Source organism: Eleutherodactylus coqui, chromosome 1, assembly GCF_035609145.1.
Source record: "Eleutherodactylus coqui strain aEleCoq1 chromosome 1, aEleCoq1.hap1, whole genome shotgun sequence".
Classification (NCBI taxonomy): Eukaryota; Metazoa; Chordata; class Amphibia; order Anura; family Eleutherodactylidae; genus Eleutherodactylus; species Eleutherodactylus coqui.
Genome location: NC_089837.1, coordinates 193,336,667 through 193,355,996, shown reverse-complemented (window position 1 = coordinate 193,355,996; position 19,330 = coordinate 193,336,667). Strand labels below are relative to the sequence as shown.

Below are 19,330 nucleotides of genomic sequence, written 5' to 3'. Positions count from 1 at the left end.
GAATGAAAAGTAAAAAAAAAATTAGGGTTTCAGCTCCCCTCACGGATCGCATCCATAAAGGGGGTTGAAACTTTAATCAGCAGGCGGGGATTTAAAATCCCCGCTTGCTGATAGATCAGTACCACACTGCAGGGGACAGCAGGAGAAGACACGGCTGAGCCCTGGCAGCTGAAGGGAGGCGAGTATCTATTTTTTTGTTTTTTAAACCACTTTTACTTGATTTTCAGGGAAGGGCTTATATTTAAAGCCCTTCCCTGAAATCAATTGCCGAATCCTCTACCGCAACTGACATGTGTGACAGCTGCGGTTGAGAATTGAAGAATTCCTCTGCTGCAGGGAATTTTTTTAACTAGTGGGGATGAAGGATGTGTTCTTCATACCCGCGGGGGACACAGCAGCGGCGGACAGGTAAGTATATATTTTTTTTTTAACACTAAAATTTTTCTTTTTCAGGGAAGAGCTTATATGTAAAGCCCTTACCTGAAAAAGAATGCAGGGGTGCCGGCAGACCATTGTTTTCAAGGGAGGTATGTTATTTTTATTTTTTTTACACTACTTTTCTTGGATTTTCAGGGAAGGGCTTATGTTTAAAGCCCTTCCCTGAAATCCAATGACGGGGATGCCGGCAGCAGGATTCTCTACCGCAGCTGTAGCAGCTGGGAATTCTTTTAACTAGCGGGGGTCATGGCAGCGGCGGAGGTGTAATTATTTTTTTTTTACACTAAAATGTTTCTTTTTCAGGGAAGCCCTTCCCTGAAAAAGAATGCAGGGGTGCCGACAGAGCATTGTTTTCAATGGAGCCACCGGCAGCAGCCGCGGCTCCATTGAAAACAATGCGTGCATTCCCTATGGTGCACGCATGTCCTATCTTTGCAGGCACGCACCTGCAAAGTACGGACATGTGAACCCACCATAGGGAATGCATTGTTGCAAATAGAAGTGTGTTTTTGTGCGTGCGTACGTACGCACAAAAACACACTGGTGTGAACGCACCCTAAGGGCGCAAACAGGCTTCGTCACTAAGGGGTTAATTTTAAAATAATTTTGCAGTTGAACAGAACTCTTGTCAGACTGCATAGGATCTACCTCTCAGTCTCTGAACAATACATCCTCACTCCACTTTACACCAGAGCTTGCTCTCCTTTCTATCCCTGCTGGCCCAATTTCTCAACTTAAGCGAGGTGTAAAAACACTGGCAAACATGGACATGAAAAAGGGGGAAACAGGAACACAAACAAATATTTCCTTATCTGTGTACATGTATATTCAGTAACGTCAAACTGGGACATGAACACTCAGCAGCGTCTTATCGGTACGTGGACTGCAGAACTGGACTTAGAAAGAGTGGACATAGCTCACGGACAGGCATAGCTCTCGGACTGGCAAACGCTTAAACACTCAACAGCATACCCGCACGAATAAACAGATTAACCCCTTCCCTGACTCCATCGTCAGGGATGCGTTCAGGAAATAAATTTTAAATTTGTCACCGACGCATGTCTGACGACGCACGAAAGCGGCTTGGACCCCATTGAAATCAATGGGCGATGATCGTTATTCGCTGCCACTGCTGTAACAGCAATGGCAGAGGATTTCTTCATCCCCGCTGCAGTCCCCTTATCTCTGAACACTGTTATAGTGCTGTCCCAGGGTTCACTGAGGAGGGAACACCCCGCAGTGATGATTTTCGAGGGGGTATTTTAAATATAAGGATTCAACAAATGAACCAAGCGCTGCCTGTGATTAGCTGAGCTCTGTGATAAATCACAGGCAGCGCTCACATGTCACTCAAGGAATGGCTGAGGGCTGCCTGTGATTGGCTGAGCACTCAGCCAATCAGAGACAGCGCTTTTAGCCGGTGGGGATTTAAAATCCCCATCGGCTGAAAGATCTTCAGTGCAGAGTTGGGAAGACACGCTGCAAGTCCCACCGGATCCCGACAGACCCAGACAGGTGAGTATATATATATTTTAATATAACACAACACAAGCTAGAGAGGATTTTAGGGTGAGGAGAGGGGAGTATATAAAATCATTCGTATCTGGTGTAAAAAATTTAAGAAATATATACTTGCCTCTCCAAATGGTACCCTAAAAATCATCCCTATCTTGTGTTACAAAAAAAAAAATAATAATTGAAAAAAATATATATATTTATTTTATTTGTTTTTCAACACAAGATAGGGATGATTTTTAGGGTACCATTTGGAGAGGCGAGTATATATTTTTTAAATTTTCTACACCAGACACGGATGATTTTCAGGGAAGGACTTATATTTCAAGCCCCCCCCCCCAAAAAAAAAAAATCACTGCTGGGATTTCCTGCATCCCATTGCATTATAACTCCTAAATTACACTAAATATTTTTAAAAACATTATACTCCCAAGTACAGAAAAAAAATCATAGAATTTAAAATGCTAATAAAAAAGTGAAGTTTTTTAACCTGTAAATTATGGAAAAATGCATCACTTAAGTGGTTAAATTGCTATAATAAGTAAGAGGAATTAGTTTGGGGATTAGCCAAGTCACTTAGGCCACAAGCCCACATCAAAGGGTTCTCATCTCGCAATCCCTACTCTAACACGACAACTAACCAAGGACACCTGACTGCAAGCAGGGTGATCGCCCCGATAGGGATGGCCCCGCACTGGCACCTAAGTGCCTAACTAGCCCTAGATGATAAATAATGCAAGCAGCACAGGACACAGTTCATGAACAAAGAACAACAAGCAAGAATGCAGACACAAGGGAATGAGGAAACCAACTCCCCGCCAGCCACATGTACAGACACCTCATGTCCAGCCACATGCACAGAAGATACAGAAGACTGTACAAACATGAAAGAACACAATACAGTTCACACTAAACATGCTGAAGCCTGAACAGACAAGCAGGAACACAAGACTGCTGGGACCAGAACAGACACGCAGGTGCATGACACAGTTCACACAGAACAGAACCTGCACAGAGACACAGGATCATGACAGTGCTCAAACCAGGACAGACAGGAGAAAGACCAACAGCCTCTAGCAAAGGGGCTGGTATATATATATACGAGCACAGACCTTGGGGATTGGCTAATTGGGAAAATCCACACCCCGCCTGCTCAATCAACACCACCTGTGAAACTGTGCTGCTGAAAACCTATGTAGTACAACAGATCCCAGCAGCAACCCTAACACAAGGCCTACTTCGGCACTTCATTATGGCTATACGACAGAATATCCGTAGGTACTAGAGGCAACGTGTCACAATACCAAGAATAGTGTGGCTGGAAGCAATGGATTCTCTGCATTACATGAAGGAACTCAGGTCTAGCGACTTAGAAACGGAACACTCAGAATTTTACGCTATTTGGGCTACTTGGATGGCATTTCGGAACTCCCCTTCTGTCACAGAGTGGTTGAGGAGCAGTATGGTCTAGTGGGAGATAAAATGTGGGGTTCCACATAGTAACTTAATCTTTTTATATGTGTACAATTTGGGATACCAGGGTACCCCTCCTTATTTTTCCCTTTGACTCTTTTTATTATTTATCCCCCCCCCCCCCTATCTTTCTTTTCTATCACTTTCTATGGTTTGCTTCATTAAACTTATAACATAATCTTTCATATATCTCCAAGACTTAAAGTTTGGTTAGATAAGATAGTAGGTGCCCGGAGCGCTCATTGAAAAACCCCACCGGCTAGGTGAAAGGATGGGCCAACTGGATGGGAGCTCACGGAGCTCAGAATACTGTTGAAATGTTTATTTTACATATAGATAGGAAAGTGAAGTACCGGTAACTGTTATAACAGAGGAGAACATCAAATCAAATTATGATAAATATGATGATGTAACAAGATCTTTTTGTTGTAATATACAGTTCTATACATTTTAAAGTATATTGTAAAATTTACTTGAAAAACAATAAATTCCTTTTGAACATAAATATATGCTTGCCATCGGTCATGCACAGCACAGTTTAGTTTTTTTTTGTTTGTACTTCCGGAGCCATTGCTTAGCGATGACAGGTCAATGTTAATTGCGTGTGAGCTGCGAGTCAGATGCCTCCATTGACTTTAATGGAGTCTGTCTGAGCGGAGTGCGTGGCACAATAGGGCATGCTGCGATTTTTCTTCTGCTTGCGGTATATGCAGTTTGTATCCATGAGCGTGAAGGAAAAATCAAAACTACATGCCTTTTAATGCCTGCATTTTGCTGCAGGAAGTCCACGCAGTCAGCGATCATGGATTCCGCAATTAGAATCCGTTCGTGTGACACTTCCCTTACTATTGAAAATGGGATGAAAAAAATACAGATGCCAGACCATTTAAGATGTGTCACACATGGACTTTTACTCCTCCCATATCTAAATGGTAGCAAAACTGCTCCATTTTAACAAAACCAAGCAGCATTTTCTATGGTCTACAATAATATCTACTTACTTTTCTGTACCCCAGAAATGTACCAATAAATGGTAGTGGACTTGGTCCAGGAATTCCCAACTTCTTGAATAGGCCATAAGGAAATATTCCATAACTAAGAAAAACAAAAACCATTGGCATTTACTGTATAAATACATTTTCATGACATGCAAGAGAATTGCCAGCCATTGCATTTCTATAGAAACACGTTCCATGTAATTTTTTTGTTTCCTGATTATTACTTTCTACTTATTTTCTTTTTTAGGTATTTTCCTCAGAACTCAAGGTCATATTATGGCTGTGTACAACATCTGAGCCTAGAGCAGCAGTGTGTGCGGACGACCTTGTAGAGCAAAGATGTTGTCATATAGCCTATGTGCACACGGCCTTCAACATCGTTACACCTTTTTTCTCACAGGGGAAAAATGAAAGAGTGGTGTAGTTCTGGGTAATCCCAAAGGCAAAGTGGGGTCGCTGTGGTGAAACCCTGTGCTTGTGTTTAGGTTCACATGTAGTAGCATTGCTGGGTAAGGCCTCGGTCACACGACCGTTTTTTGGTCCGATCTGCAGACACGCTTGCGATCTGCAGATCTATAGACCAAATGCATCCCAATGGGATCGGTCACATCTCCGCTTTTTATGCGGATGTGCGATCAATTATAGGACACAACGATTCGCAGAACGCGCCTATCTGCGTTCTGCGCATCACTGTGTTCTATATATGCGCTCAATGGGGTTGACGGCAGCAGCACCGACCCCATTGAGAACATATACTACAAAGATCATTCTCCTCTGCCACAGCTGTAACAGCTGTGGCAGAGAAGAACGATGTTCGCCCATTGAATTCAACGGAGCCGGCAATACAGCCGGCTCCATTGAAAGCAATGGGCTGCCGGCGAGCGCGGGATGAATTTTCGGGAAGGGCTTAAAAATATAAGCCCTTCCCTGAAAGTCATCCTAAAATGTGTAAAAATTAAAAATAAATGTATACTCACCTTTTCCCAGCAGCCGGAGTTCAGCCGCGTCTGGCCGGCAGTTCTCCTGAACTGCTCTGTGTAGTATTCAGCAGCCGGGGATTTAAAATCCCCGCTGGCTGAATGGGCTGCCTCTGATTAGTCACAGCCCTCACCAATCAGGGGCAGCTCTCACTCACCCATTCATGAATTCATGAATGGGTGAGTGAGTGCTGCCTCTGATTGGCTGAGTGCAGGGACCAATCAGAGGCAGCTCTCAGCTATTGAATGACAGCTATTGAATGACAGTGAAATCGTCGGCCCCGGTCACGCGATTTGCGGATGCGCATCCGTTATGCGATCCGCAAATCGCGGGAAAAAACGCCCGTGTGACCGAGGCCTCAAGTCAGCAGTAAAGTGGATGAGATTTGAACAAATCTCATTCACACACGGAGAAAATTTTCCAAGCAGAAATAAATAAGTACGTGAAAGGGGGTTTTTAACTGGGCCTTGTGCGTTGCACAGTTGTTGAAAGGGCGTCTTAATAGGAAATGTCATGGGGAGGGTAGTGAAATGAGACAGTGATGGAATTGAATGATGTGCCATGGAGACAGTGGTACTGGGTCGGAGATATGTGATAACATCTCCATGGACATTGTGAGGGTTATGAACATGAAAACTTATATATGTATGTATCTTTGATATACGTTTCCGGAGGCAGTAGGCCTAAATTGTACACTCTATTCTGTGTCCTATAAAAAGCTCCTGTACATTTAGCTTAGTACTTAATTACATTAAGTAGAGGTGTAATCTTAAATGTCCATCATGTCTCCAAGAGCTTGTTTATCTCGTTACACTGATCAAAAGGTTGTATGGAATGCTTTGTTAATGTAGAGTGTGATGATAATCAGGATACCAGACACGATGTCTACATACAAACAAATAAAGCATCGTTTATAGAGAAGACAAAATTATGTACCAGTAAAACAGGTCAACCTCTGTAACACTAGCCTACTGATACGCCTACTATTTTCTGTATAAGAATAAGGCAATGTACACAATAAACTCAGATTGCTTCTAGACACAGGCCTGATCTCTGTGTTTCATAGCTTTCTCATGGCGGCCGCCATAACAGCCTTTAATTTGGAGCCTCACAGCATATTGACGGAACATTGAATTCCCTAACAGTAATTGGCGCCCGATCGCGGGGCTTGATGGAACAAGAGGACCACCTACACCTCGAATCCCCCCGGACCCAGATGGGATAAGGAGCCACTCGGAACCACGGATTGACAAAAACTGCGCAGTAAGGTAAGGTTTTATCTTGCCACAATCTATCCGTGCTTCCTGGCTGCTCCTTTCCTGTCCGAGGGGTAAGAAGTGCATGCCTCTTATAAATCTTCAAGCTTTTTAAGAATTCATATGGTGGGCTGAATATGCTGTGCGGGTGTTTAACTGTTATTGTCTTTATTTGTTACTTTGCATGGTCAGTGTACAGAATATAATACCCTATTGCCAATCTCTGGAAGGCATGGTATAAGTTATACCAGGGAAGCCTAAAATTTTCAGGGGATAAAACCCCTGATGGGATCCTCTTATAAACATAAGAGAAGTAGTAGAGACGAGGTAAAATATGCAGGGTGAGGAAGTACAGAATACCGACACTTTTAGACAAGTGAGGAAGTACTGACACTTAAAGTACTGACAAAAAAAATAAAAAAATAGTAACTGACATGCAAATGTTTTTGTCTTTATGTGTGTGTATAAATGGAAGGACCTGTATGAGAGTTAGACTGTGTTATATGGTGTATACTGTCCGGTAACCAGAAACGAAATGAAGCAAAAATGACCAAATGCTGAGCCAGACCACAGGGGGTGGAGCTAGGTGATGTAAGGAGATGGGAGGGAAGAACAATAGGAACAGGTCTTGCTCCACCCTCCACACAGTCCAGCCTATGTGAAAAGTGTGTCTCCATTTTAAGTGGATGTTGGTGTATATATATGTATATTGTGGTAATGTATAGAGTGAAGGTCACTCTTAGACTCCATGTTAAGTCTCTCACTTGAACAAATGGAGTGACCAAAGGAGGGGCATCTAATTATCTAATTTTATTCCTGAGACTAGTTGTGTGAGATAATAGCCCAGGATTACCACAGTGTATATATGAATATACAGATTCGTGGAATATGTGGAATTCAAAAATATTGAGTTGTGTTAATTTGAATATTATTGAATTAAGATATTAATATGAGATAATTGTGTACTTGAAACACCTGATAAGTACTTTAGTCAAATTAATAGCAAAAGTTCTATTTAAAGTGTATCTCATTTCCAATTAACAACAGTATTTTATTTGAAGAGTGTATAAAGAAAATAATAATAAAAATAATAAGCCTCTTGGTGTATATAAACCGCCAGCCATTGGCCATAGTGCTGGTAAAGAGGATAAGGTGCGGAAGACTGCACAGAAAAATAGTGAAACAAACAATTGTTTTATGTGTGTGAAAGAATAAAAACAATAAGCCTCTTGGTTTACATAAACCGCCAGCCATTGTCCATACTGCTGGTAAAGAGGATAAGGTGTGAAAGATAGCTAAAGAAATTGGCAAATGAATATTGGTCCCCATCCCACTTATTAGGGTCCCAATCAACTACAGTATGAACCTTTTATAGTGTCTAACTCTCTTTAAGGCGTAATTTGAACTAAGTCTTGCTCCTTGCAGCAATATATATTAATGGCGCTGTGAACCGGATTACGCAGAGAGTAATACACTAGTTTGTTTTAAAGGAAAATTTTGATAAACTGATAGTTGAAGAATTTCTTGTGATAATCGGGCTTAGTGTGAAAATGTCGCTGTTTAAGAAAATCCGCAATAGTACGAAAATGTCAGTAGCTAAGAACAAAGAAGTGTCCGATGAAATTGTTAATAATGCCAGGGTGGAATAAAGCCCCCTATAATATATTGGCCGCTGAGTGGTCACAGTGTGGTGAATATCAGTATGTGAGTAGAAATGGGCATAAGTTGTATTGTGTTTGTCATTGGGTAGCCTATTCTGAGCGAATTGTGTAAAAACCGCGGTACTAAGAGTTTTTCTTATCTATACATAATTCGCTCATTATTGGAAGTCTGGTGTACAGTAAATACAATCCCAATTTCTACTTCACATATTATCAGTCCGTATAGGAATGAATAAAAACCCCCCTTAGTGAGTGTGAATTTGCAGTTTTGTAAGGTGGGGGCAAGTGTATTACATTCTGGGTTAATCTTAAATAGACAGCCCAGGTTAGTTACACACAATAGAAGATGGTCACAGGCAGTGGAACCTGTTATACAGCTTTGCTATCTGTCTGGACAAGTTTCTGTGTTCTATAGAAGATAAGATAAATTTCAAAGGGTGGGGAGTACTGGGCTTTAGAAGACCTACTTGTCTTTGCAAAGAAATCTGAATTAAGAATTGGTTATATTTGGCTACACAGGAAGTATGTTGTATTATATATATATATATATATATATATATATATACTGTTCAGTAGCTGAAAATGAAATGAGAAAAGAATTCAAAGATGTTCTCTCATTGTCGGGTTAGTTCCCTCTTCCATCTTCACCCCCTCCTTCATCTCAATTCCAACCGTCTCCTCCCCACCCTATGCCAAGTCATCCACTCCAAGGTCAAACATTGGACTGGAGGGATGGACCTGCTGGCATTGTGGACAACAGAACCCGGATTGGAGAGAGAGCTGCCCTGCTTGCGGAGCTCCTCGGCACAAACCGGTTATGCCTATGCTCACTAGATCCTAGGCTAGTGAGTGGAAGCATGAGGACAAGAAAGAGATGAAGGGAGCGGAGGGTGATATAGAAGTATATGTAAAACAGGGAAGGCAGTGGGAATGATAATCTAAAATTATGTGAAAGACTATTGTGGCACAGATTGGGATAAAATTAAACATAGAGAATTGAGAAGTGGTAAAATATTTTTAATTTGTCTGAAACATTGGGGAAAAAGAAAAAAAAATTGAGAGAATCCTCCTTGTCTCTTTCTAATATCACACAAAGAGAAGGAAGAAAGTGTAAAACAATTCTATGCCCCCCCTTCAACAACGTTTGTCAGATCTGGGATATAGGGGCATAGAAGAGATGGGTAAACATGTACTTAGTATGGCCTTTGTAGAAGGTCTATTGAAATCCCTAAGGTCATAGATAATAAGCCAGAGTGGAGACAGTCTGAATCTCCGGCCCTTTTTCAGACAAAAGGGCATTTATGTAACTGTCCTGCAGGCTTGGACTCCGCCTGAGGGGACTGTGCTGTTGCAATATGTTAATGACTTTCCAGCTTTGTGCTGAGGATCTGAAACATGTCAATCTGCATCTATTTCTCTTCTAAAATTTTTTTTTTTAGCAGAAAATGGCTGCAAGGCTTAAAAAGGAAAAATTACAGCTTTGTAAACAAAAGGTTGTTGTCTAGCTCAAGAAGGCAGACATCTCACAGAACGACGCAGGGCTGCAGTTCAAGCCATTTCTGTATCTTCTTCTGCTGCCAAAGCTTCGCACCTTTTTGGGACTTGTCTCATACTGCCGTCCCTGGCCTTTCATGCGACAGCAGTATTGACGCAAAAACATGGAGGACGTCCACGGTCACTTGGGTATTACTCCATGAGATTGGATCCGGTAGCCCGAGGAGCCCCCTCCTGTGTCTGTGCGGTGGCAGCAGTACAAGTAATGGTTGACAAGTCTTCTGAGTTGGTCCTGAACTACCCCCCCTAGTGGTTCTCACCCCTCATGACATCCAGAGTATACTTACTCAAGTACAACCTAAACATCTGTCTCTAGCTCGTCAAATAAGGTTGCAATGTGCTTTGCTCATGCCCCCCCTTTAATATTTCTTTTCAATGGTGAACCCGGCTACTCTTCTTCCAATCGAGTATCCTGTTTCAAATGGGGGAGGGGGAGGCATAGGTGATCAAATGGGGGAGGGGGATGCATAGGTGATCTATGTATTACAGATCAGCTATTTTTAAAAATTTTTGCAAATAAGAACGTGATCTATTTGGAATAGAATATCAGCATGATTGTCTAGCATTGATGCAACAAGAAAAGTTTAAAGAGTTATTGAAACCCCTTGTTAATACATATTTTGAGTTGTTTTTATAGATAGTACCAGGGTGATTGACGACTCCACACCAGATGTTCACACAACAAGATCTCTAAAAGCAGAATGCCTCCGCATGTCTCAGCACAAGAAGCGGAACTGAAGGCCCTCACTGAGGCGTGTAGAGTGACAGAAGGTAACCATTTACACTGACTCCTGGTATGTATTCGGCATAGATCATGGTTACGGCCCAATATGGAAGGCCAGACATTTTTAAACTTCTGTAGGACAACCCATTGAGAATGGTGTAGCAGTACAGAACCTTATGAAAGCCCTACTCCTACCAGACAAAGTAGCAATCCTGAAGGTGAAAACTCATACCAAAGCCAACAGTGCAGAAGCAAAAGGCAATGCCCTAGCAGACTTCAGCGCAGACAGCGGCCCTCAAGCCGTGGAAGAAAGAAGAAAAGAAGATACTGACCGCACAAGTCAGAGACTATGATTTGGACTTTGATAAAAATTTGAACATTGATGTACTAAAGACATTACAGTCACAAGCCAGCAAAGAAGAAAAAGATAAATGGACTAATATGGGAGCAGTAGAACAGGGTGGCGTATGGCAAACAGTCAGTAACTTGCCTACCACGATCCCTGTACCCCATGATGGCCCAGCTGATCCATGGAAAGACTCACCTATCGAAGGCAGCTATGTTACCTACGCTTGAGAGAGAAAGGGTTGCCCCCTGGGTTCTTTGTAGCTGCTACATCATTTGTCCAGTTTTGCATGAGCTATGCCGTAAGCAACAGGGTAGAAGTAAATTGACCACAAAGGCACTTGCCAGGACCACTCTACCCATTTCAGGGATTGCAAATTGACAACATTCAGCTCCCACGTGTTGGGAAGTATGAATATGTGCTTGTTGTTGATGTTTTTCAGGTTGGAGGCGTACCCTGTTACAAAAGTAAATGAGCAGGTAACCGAAAAGAAGCTCATGAATAAGGTAATCTGCAGATACGGGGTACCAGAGGTAATCGAGTCAGATAGAGGTACACATTTCACAGGTGAAATAATGCAACACTTCATGTCTGCCCTGGGTAACTCCCAGGCATTTGACACCCCTTATCATCCACAAAGAGCCAGAAAACCATTGTGCATTATAATATTTCTCTTCAGGCAATGAAACCCTGCACCAGAGGAAAACGAAAATGGTATGATACCCTATTAGGGGGAATTGGTACAGGTGTAGGGGTTCTGAACTCTATAGATTTAGAGGTGATGAAGAATAAAATGGCTGGGGTAGGACAGGATGTTTCTAGATTGATAAATGTTCAGGCACAATGCATGCCTTCCTTGTTCCTCCCCCGATGTCTTGCATTAGGATATGATAAGGATGTATTAACGCTTTTTAATCTGGTTTTGCGGTTTAAAAGGATTTGTTTGTAAATATGAGTAAATTCATGAACTATACACAATGTAGCCTGCAATATGTATATATGATTCACGAGAGGGACAAAGCAGTCAGATGTGATGACAAATAATGAAAAATTGTGGAGAAATATTCTCAATAATGTAATTCCAGTAGCATCTTGGATACGGCCCGGGGCTGATGGTGTAGAATGCTCTGATGAGTATAGCACTGGGGAAATGACTTTTTTTTTTATGATGTAAAGGACACAAGCCTGATGTGTAAGTCTGTAGTACTACCTGTGGTGTTCGGACCGCCTCTATATGCTTTCCAATATTGGTTGCCCAAGTTCACAGGTATGATGATTTATAGTGAAAATAAAACCCATGGTATAGAGAACTGTGAAGAAACACTGGATGGCCTAGCATGCGGACGGAGTACAGCCGCATATGAGCCATGTTTCCAGCAGCCTTCAATCAGCATATGTGATTGGACGGTGTTACCTGCTTCTTCTATATGCTGACAGAAGTTGGCCCCCAATATGTATATATTCTTTGTTGCCAACCGAACTGGAACCACCAGTATGTATAATCTCACCACTCCATTGTCTGGATGTATACAGAACATATCGGTGATACATAGATTTACAGAAACTTACACATTTTTGTCAGATGCTGAAGCAACATTAAGGTACTACTGGTACCCAGATACTATCCCTATGTCAACTCTGACAGTATCCTTGGGTAGAATTGTAAGACTAATGATAGATACTGAACACCTTTAAATGCATTTGGATGTTACTAACCTCTCCCTTATGGAATTAGAAAAATGTATGGGTAGGAGATAAGCTAGTCAGCCTAGGTATTGAGATCCAGGTAGACACAGAGTATAACTGGTATGATATTTTTACTGAATGGTCACCTATTGCAGGAAAGATGATGGATTTTATGTTTCACCCTTTACTAATACTGTTTCTTTTGTTCATTCTTTTGAGTGTTTGCAATTTATGGACATTCTGTGGGATACGGAGACAAGCAAATTATCTGGAATCGCTCCCTCTACGATATCGTTAAAACAGTCATACGTAAAAGAGCAACAACAGTGGGGATCCGGCGAAGAGGATAGAAAGACCGGCAGGGGTGGCTTAGCACCCCTGATAGTACCACAACAAAGGCTCTTTTCAAGATGGACTGTTTCAAAATGGGGGACTGTGAGGGTTATGAACATGAAAACTTATATATGTATGTATCTTTGATATACGTTTCCGGAGGCAGTAGGCCTAAATTGTACACTCTATTCTGTGTCCTATAAAAAGCTCCTGTACATTTAGCTTAGTACTTAATTACATTAAGTAGAGGTGTAATCTTAAATGTCCATCATGTCTCCAAGAGCTTGTTTATCTCGTTACACTGATCAAAAGGTTGTATGGAATGCTTTGTTAATGTAGAGTGTGATGATAATCAGGATACCAGACACGATGTCTACATACAAACAAATAAAGCATTGTTTATAGAGAAGACAAAATTATGTACCAGTAAAACAGGTCAACCTCTGTAACACTAGCCTACTGATACGCCTACTATTTTCTGTATAAGAATAAGGCAATGTACACAATAAACTCAGATTGCTTCTAGACACAGGCCTGATCTCTGTGTTTCATAGCTTTCTCATGGCGGCCGCCATAACAGCCTTTGATTTGGAGCCTCACAGCATATTGACGGAACATTGAATTCCCTAACAGACATCCCTGATCCATTTTGGAGGAAATAGTGTGCTTTGTCTTTCTGGTTGTCTGGCCAGTATTTAAATATCCCTTTCTCCATATCCGGGAGAAAACCCGGATTAGCCAGGACAGGAAAAAGGAGGGGAGGGTGCCGGAGATACCTCCAATCTTTGAAAGGTCTTCAATATCACTTTCAATGTGGGTCCTGCAAGTTTGATATCGTAGTAATCGTACTGACCGATAGAATAAAGTTATGTAATTTTTGTTGCAGTTCATGTGCCGTAGAAAGAAGACACACTGAAAGATGGCGGAATATCTTTTTTTTCTTCATTTTTCTCCACTTAGAATTTTCTAATAGTTTTTCAGTACATTATATGGTACATTAAATAGCAGCATTGAAAAATACAACTCGTCGCGCAAAAAACAAGCCCTCATACAGCTACATAGATGGATAAATAAAGTTATGAGTTATGATTTTTTAAAAGGGGAGGGGAGTAAAAAACTAAAATTGATTTTTAAAAAAGGGCCGCGTCATTAAGAGGTTAAAGAGTTTAGGTGTTTGAAGAGGAACCTGGGAATAGAGATGGGTAGTGCCTGAAAGACGAAGGATATGTGGAAGGACGTTCATTTTGGAAATTGAACATCTGCCCAGCCACGAGAATAGGCCTTTTGTCCAATTATTCAAGTCCAATCTAATTTTGTTTAATAGGTTCTGGAAATTAGCTGTATATAAATCCTTCACATCTGCGGTCAAGTGAATGCCCAAATATTTTATGTGGATAGTAGTCTAACGAAAGGAAAAGAAGTCTTTGAGCTCTGTCACCAATGATTGGGGAAGAGAGATATTAGCTGCCGATTTTTGCTAATAATTTTGAAATTGGAGAGTTGGGCATAATTGCAGAATTCCAGTAGTAAATTAGGAAGTGATATGCATGGTGAAGATATAAAGAATAATAAGTCGTCCGCATATGCTGCGACTTTGTGTGCTGTTTCCTATGTGAATCCCTGATATAGTGAGGTTGGATCTGATATGTCCTAGAAAGGGGGTGTTATTGTACCTTGTCACCACTGGAAGTTAAGGGTGGTGACAAAGTACCAGCTGTCAAAGAATTTAGTAACTCTCCCAGCTTCTGATTGGTTGGGGGGCGTTACTAAATTCAGACAGGGCAGGAGAATAGCGAGGCAGGAAGTGGCCGCGCAACCACAGGCAGAGGCGCCGGAGGACACCGGCCACTGCTCTTCTGCGACGGCATGAAGACAGCACTAAGGCTGGGAGTGGCGGCACGCACAGAAGCAACGGAGGACAGCGCTGAGGCTCGGAGCGCCGGCCTCTTCAATGCTGCAAGTGACGTCCTGAAAAGGAAGGCTGGGGGAGCGGCGGGTGACCCACATGGACAACGGACCCCATCAGTGAGTGACCGGGGCAATTGCAGGTGGGGACGTAGCTAACAGCCAGCGCAGCGGCTGCAAATCAATGCCCACATGGAGCACTGAGGGAGTGCAGGGACAGCTGCAGCGTATGTACTGCATTCTGCCTGCCCTGGAGGGTTAGGGGTTAGTTTTCCTATTAGGTTTACATTTATAGCTGTAAAAGCTTCTGCATTTACAGCTAATAATGCAAGCCTAACAGGAAAACTAACCCTAACACCAACCCTCCAGGACAGGTAAAATGCAGTACATACACTGTAGCTAGGACCTTCAAGGACCTTACAGAGGTCACCCAATCGGGAGCTAGGGGTTTGACAGGGGTGTTCCTTCATCCAAACCCTGTCAAACCCCAAGCTTCCGGTGGTGATAAGATACAATAATACCTAGAAAGGCTTCCAGACATATAATAAAAAGGTGAGGTGAAAGCAGGCATCTCTGCCTTGTGCCGTTTTTTACGTTAAAAGGTGCCCATTCCTATCTACCGGAGAGATTCTAAGTCCCAATTTATTCTGTCAAATGCTTTTTCGTGTCTGTTGATAGAAGACTCATGTGGAGAGCTAAGTTTTTTTGCATGGCTACTTAAGTTGATGGCTCTGACGATGTTGTCACGTGCTTCCCGTAGCGGTGTAAAACCCACCTGATCTCTGTGAATAATGTGATGAAGGAAGGGGGATATTCTATTTGCTAGTTTCTTGGAAAAAAGTTTCAAATCTACGTTTAAAAGCGATATCGGGCGGTAGCTATGACAGAGCGTTAGATCTTTCCCTTCCTTTGGTATCACTGTGATGAGTGCTTTTAAGATGTCCCATGGGAGAGCCATCCCAGTGGTCACAAAGTTAAATGTCTGGAGAAAATGAGGAGAAAGGATCTCAGAAAACTCTTTATACTGGGTGAGAGGAAAACCATCTGGGACTGGAGCCTTTTCAGGCTTAGACAGTTTCAAAACATACGCTAATTCCTCCTGAGTGATGGGTGCTTCCATTGCTTGAACTTCTGTTTGTGGAAGGCAGCTCATACGAGAGGCTTGTATAGAAGTTTGCATCTGAGTTTGTCATGAGATCCACTTCTCCTTTGTCATAGGTGGGGATAAGTAATATGAAGAATGGAAGTAGTCCCTGAATGCTTCTGTGATCTGTTGCGGTATATGCAGAGATGACTCCCCGGAATAGAAATACAGAGAATGAAAGAGCGTACTCTTGTGTTCTTTAGGGCTCTGACCAGAGTACGGCTGCACTTGTTACCATATTCATAGAAATGGCATCTGCATTTGGTTAATAATGCCTTTGTCTGCTTTAAACAGTGTGAACGTATGTGATTGCATAGCTGTATCAACTCCACTGTCTGGTCCAGCGTGGCCTTGTGTGTTGTCTCTAAAGCCTGTAAGCGCCCCAACAGGGCTTGTAGAGGTGCATTATGCTCTTTTTAAGGCGGGATCCCATTGAAATTAAAAAACCTCTAATGTAACATTTGTGAGCCTCCCAGGTGGACAGTGGGCTTACATCGCGGTTCGGATTTTGAAGTCCAGCACATGCCAATTTCTGGTACAGATTGATTGTGGATTGTGATTTTTCTTGTTGAGTTCCAGTGAGAAAGTCAAAGTTCCCATGGGTGTTCAGCAAAATCCACAATGCCAAAAGAAAAAAAATGTATTCAAAGTTTAAAATTAAAAATAAAAAATACTCTACACTCATCTCCTCTGGAGCTCCTGTGGCATCACTTCTTAGCTCCACTGCCAATCTTTGTATACCCAGCCTTTGGCAGATGTGCAGAGATGAGATTCTCTGGTCCATCCCCAGTATACAGACTGGGGCTGACCAGAGAAGCGTCAGGGAAGGTGAATATAATATATATATTTTTTTATTTATGTAATTGGATTACGAATATTGCTAAAACTGCACAGAAATGCAGTATTTTTGCCATAGAGATCAAAGAAACCGAACCAACTCCGCAAATACACTTTTGAAGTTTCTGCTTTCTTGGAAATAAATTTGCCAGTGCAGGAACTATAACTACCGTATCACAAAAGGTAACATATTCTAAAGAAATCGCGCCATGTCCTATTTCTGAGCGAGCCTCGCAGGTACCCGCAGAGAAACATCACCAGCCGGCACATCGCAGAGCAAAGACAAGACACCGGAGGAGGTGTGCTGCGCGTCACTGCAGGGGCATGGGTCGCATCTTGTTGCGAGAATTCTTGCAGCGGAATCCGACGCGGCCGTTTGCATTCACCCTAAGGGCGCCTACCCACTTGCGTTGCCGATTTTCGTGCGTGAAAAACGCGGCGTTTTCGCGCATTTTTTGCGCGTTTTCCGCAGCGTTTTTTGCAGCCCTCCATTGACAATCATGGGTGCATTAAGAGAAAAATAAGGAGACATATGCAACTGACAGTTCCTATGTGAAAAAACCCCACGAAACGGAAAAAAAACCCCAGATGGACAAGAACACATTCTATACTAATTGCTCTTGAGAAAAAACGCAAAACATCACAGGAAAAAAAATCGCAAGTGGGTAGGCACCCTTATGGAGCAGATAACCGCAGCGGCAGATTAAACTGTGTCTATATGTGTGTATTGCAGAGAGATGCCACACGTGTGACAATTCCCAAATTAAACATTAGCAGCTATAGTAATCATAAAGTACAAAATGTATTTTCTACTTACAGTAACAACAACAGCAAGAGGGTAGCCAGCAAGAACCAGGTACCAGGTGAGAGGCTCGGTATAAAACTCATGATCCTTTATGACTTCTTCCTTCCTTTCTACTCTGTGAATGTCCCTTTACCTCCTCCCTGCCCTCCCTGTAATGGCAAGCACAATAAGTAGCTTCAGTTTACTCCTTTTAGTTCCTGTCTAACTTCTGCCCTCTCCCACAGAGCAGCCACGTGATCCAGGACTGGCCAGATAGATTAGTGTTGCAATGGATGTGAACAAGAACTTTTTTTTCTATAGCCTGCTGAGAACAGAGTACAGCACTCATATTACATGAAAATAAACTACGGCAGAGGCCAAAGAATAGCAAATGCTTTACGTCTGACCAGCTTTCTATACAGCAGAGTGAAAACAGACCTCTAGTTCTTGGCATTTGTGGTGGATCATAAGGGGGAATGGTTACATATGGCTGGGTGAGAATCTGGGATTGCTTGTCTTGTCCAGGTCTTCTGCATACTAAGGCTGTCTGTCCACGGCCGAGGCAGAATATCACTAGCGATATTCCGCCGCAGGGGGTAGAATTGGGAGGTCTCCGCGTTGAGCCTATCTGATAGATAGGCTTACTGCAGCAAATCACAGCATGCTGCGATTTGAATCCTGCGAGCAAAGAATCGCTCGTGGACATCGGGCTGCGCTTTCCATAGCTAGCCTATGGAAAGCGTTCACTGCGTTACCCGCGACCGGATTATCGCCACGGATAACGCAGTGACATATCGCCTGTGGACAGGAGGCCTAACCGGGTGAAAATCCAGTCCAAAGAACAAAATTAGCTATTTTTCGAGGACTGTTCAATCCCATCTGTGTATTCTAACTGGTGGCTGAATGATGCAGCACTAACTTGTAAAGTCATTTTGTCACCAATCTTGAACGCATCGAAACATTTAACCCTTTCTCATATCATCACATGTAGTTCTCATATGTTTCATCCACTGCTCAGTAGCAGTAGATGTGATAGCGGGCGATTTTACGGGATAACCACACAGAAGAAAAGCTGGTGCTATACATGTACCCTCTACGCCGGCTTCACACGGGTGATAATACTACGAGAGATTTGTGCTTTTTCAAACACACAAATGTTGCACAAATATGAACCCCTAAGGCTAGCTTCACACGGGCAAGTGCGGCAGGTGTAAACTCATAATGTGCAAGTCATGTTAAGGATTGCTACCTGTATATTTCAGTAAATACCGTGCTTTCCTGAAAATAACACAGTGTCTTATAGTAATTTTTGCCACAAAAGAGGCACAGTGTCTTATTTTCAGGGGTTGTCTTAATACTCACCTAGCAGGCGGCGTCCTGGTCCCTCATGCTGGGCTGCAGCACTCCGGCAGTCTTCAGTGTAGTCCTCGGCGCTGAGAGAGCATTCTTTTCCTGGTAACAAGGCTTGAATACCCCGCCTCCAGCAAGAGATTGCTGTGATTGGATCACAAGCGCCATGGCTCAGCCAATCAGAGCTGGCACTCTGAACCAATCCCAGCAATTCAGTGATTTACATCATTGAATGGTTGGGATAGGCTTATCATGCAGCCTGCGGCCATATGTGGCCCACAATTGCATTCTGTGTGGCCCCAGTCATCTGGACACAGAAATGTCTATGTGTGACTGCTCAAATGTAGT

General features: G+C 42.6%; 1 pseudogene; it reads right to left on the bottom strand.

Moving 5' to 3' along the window:
• LOC136628916 (cytochrome P450 3A9-like) overlaps positions 1–17,894 on the bottom strand; it is a 69,425-nt pseudogene extending 51,531 nt beyond the window's left edge.
• Between the last annotated feature and the right edge of the window lie 1,436 nt (positions 17,895–19,330).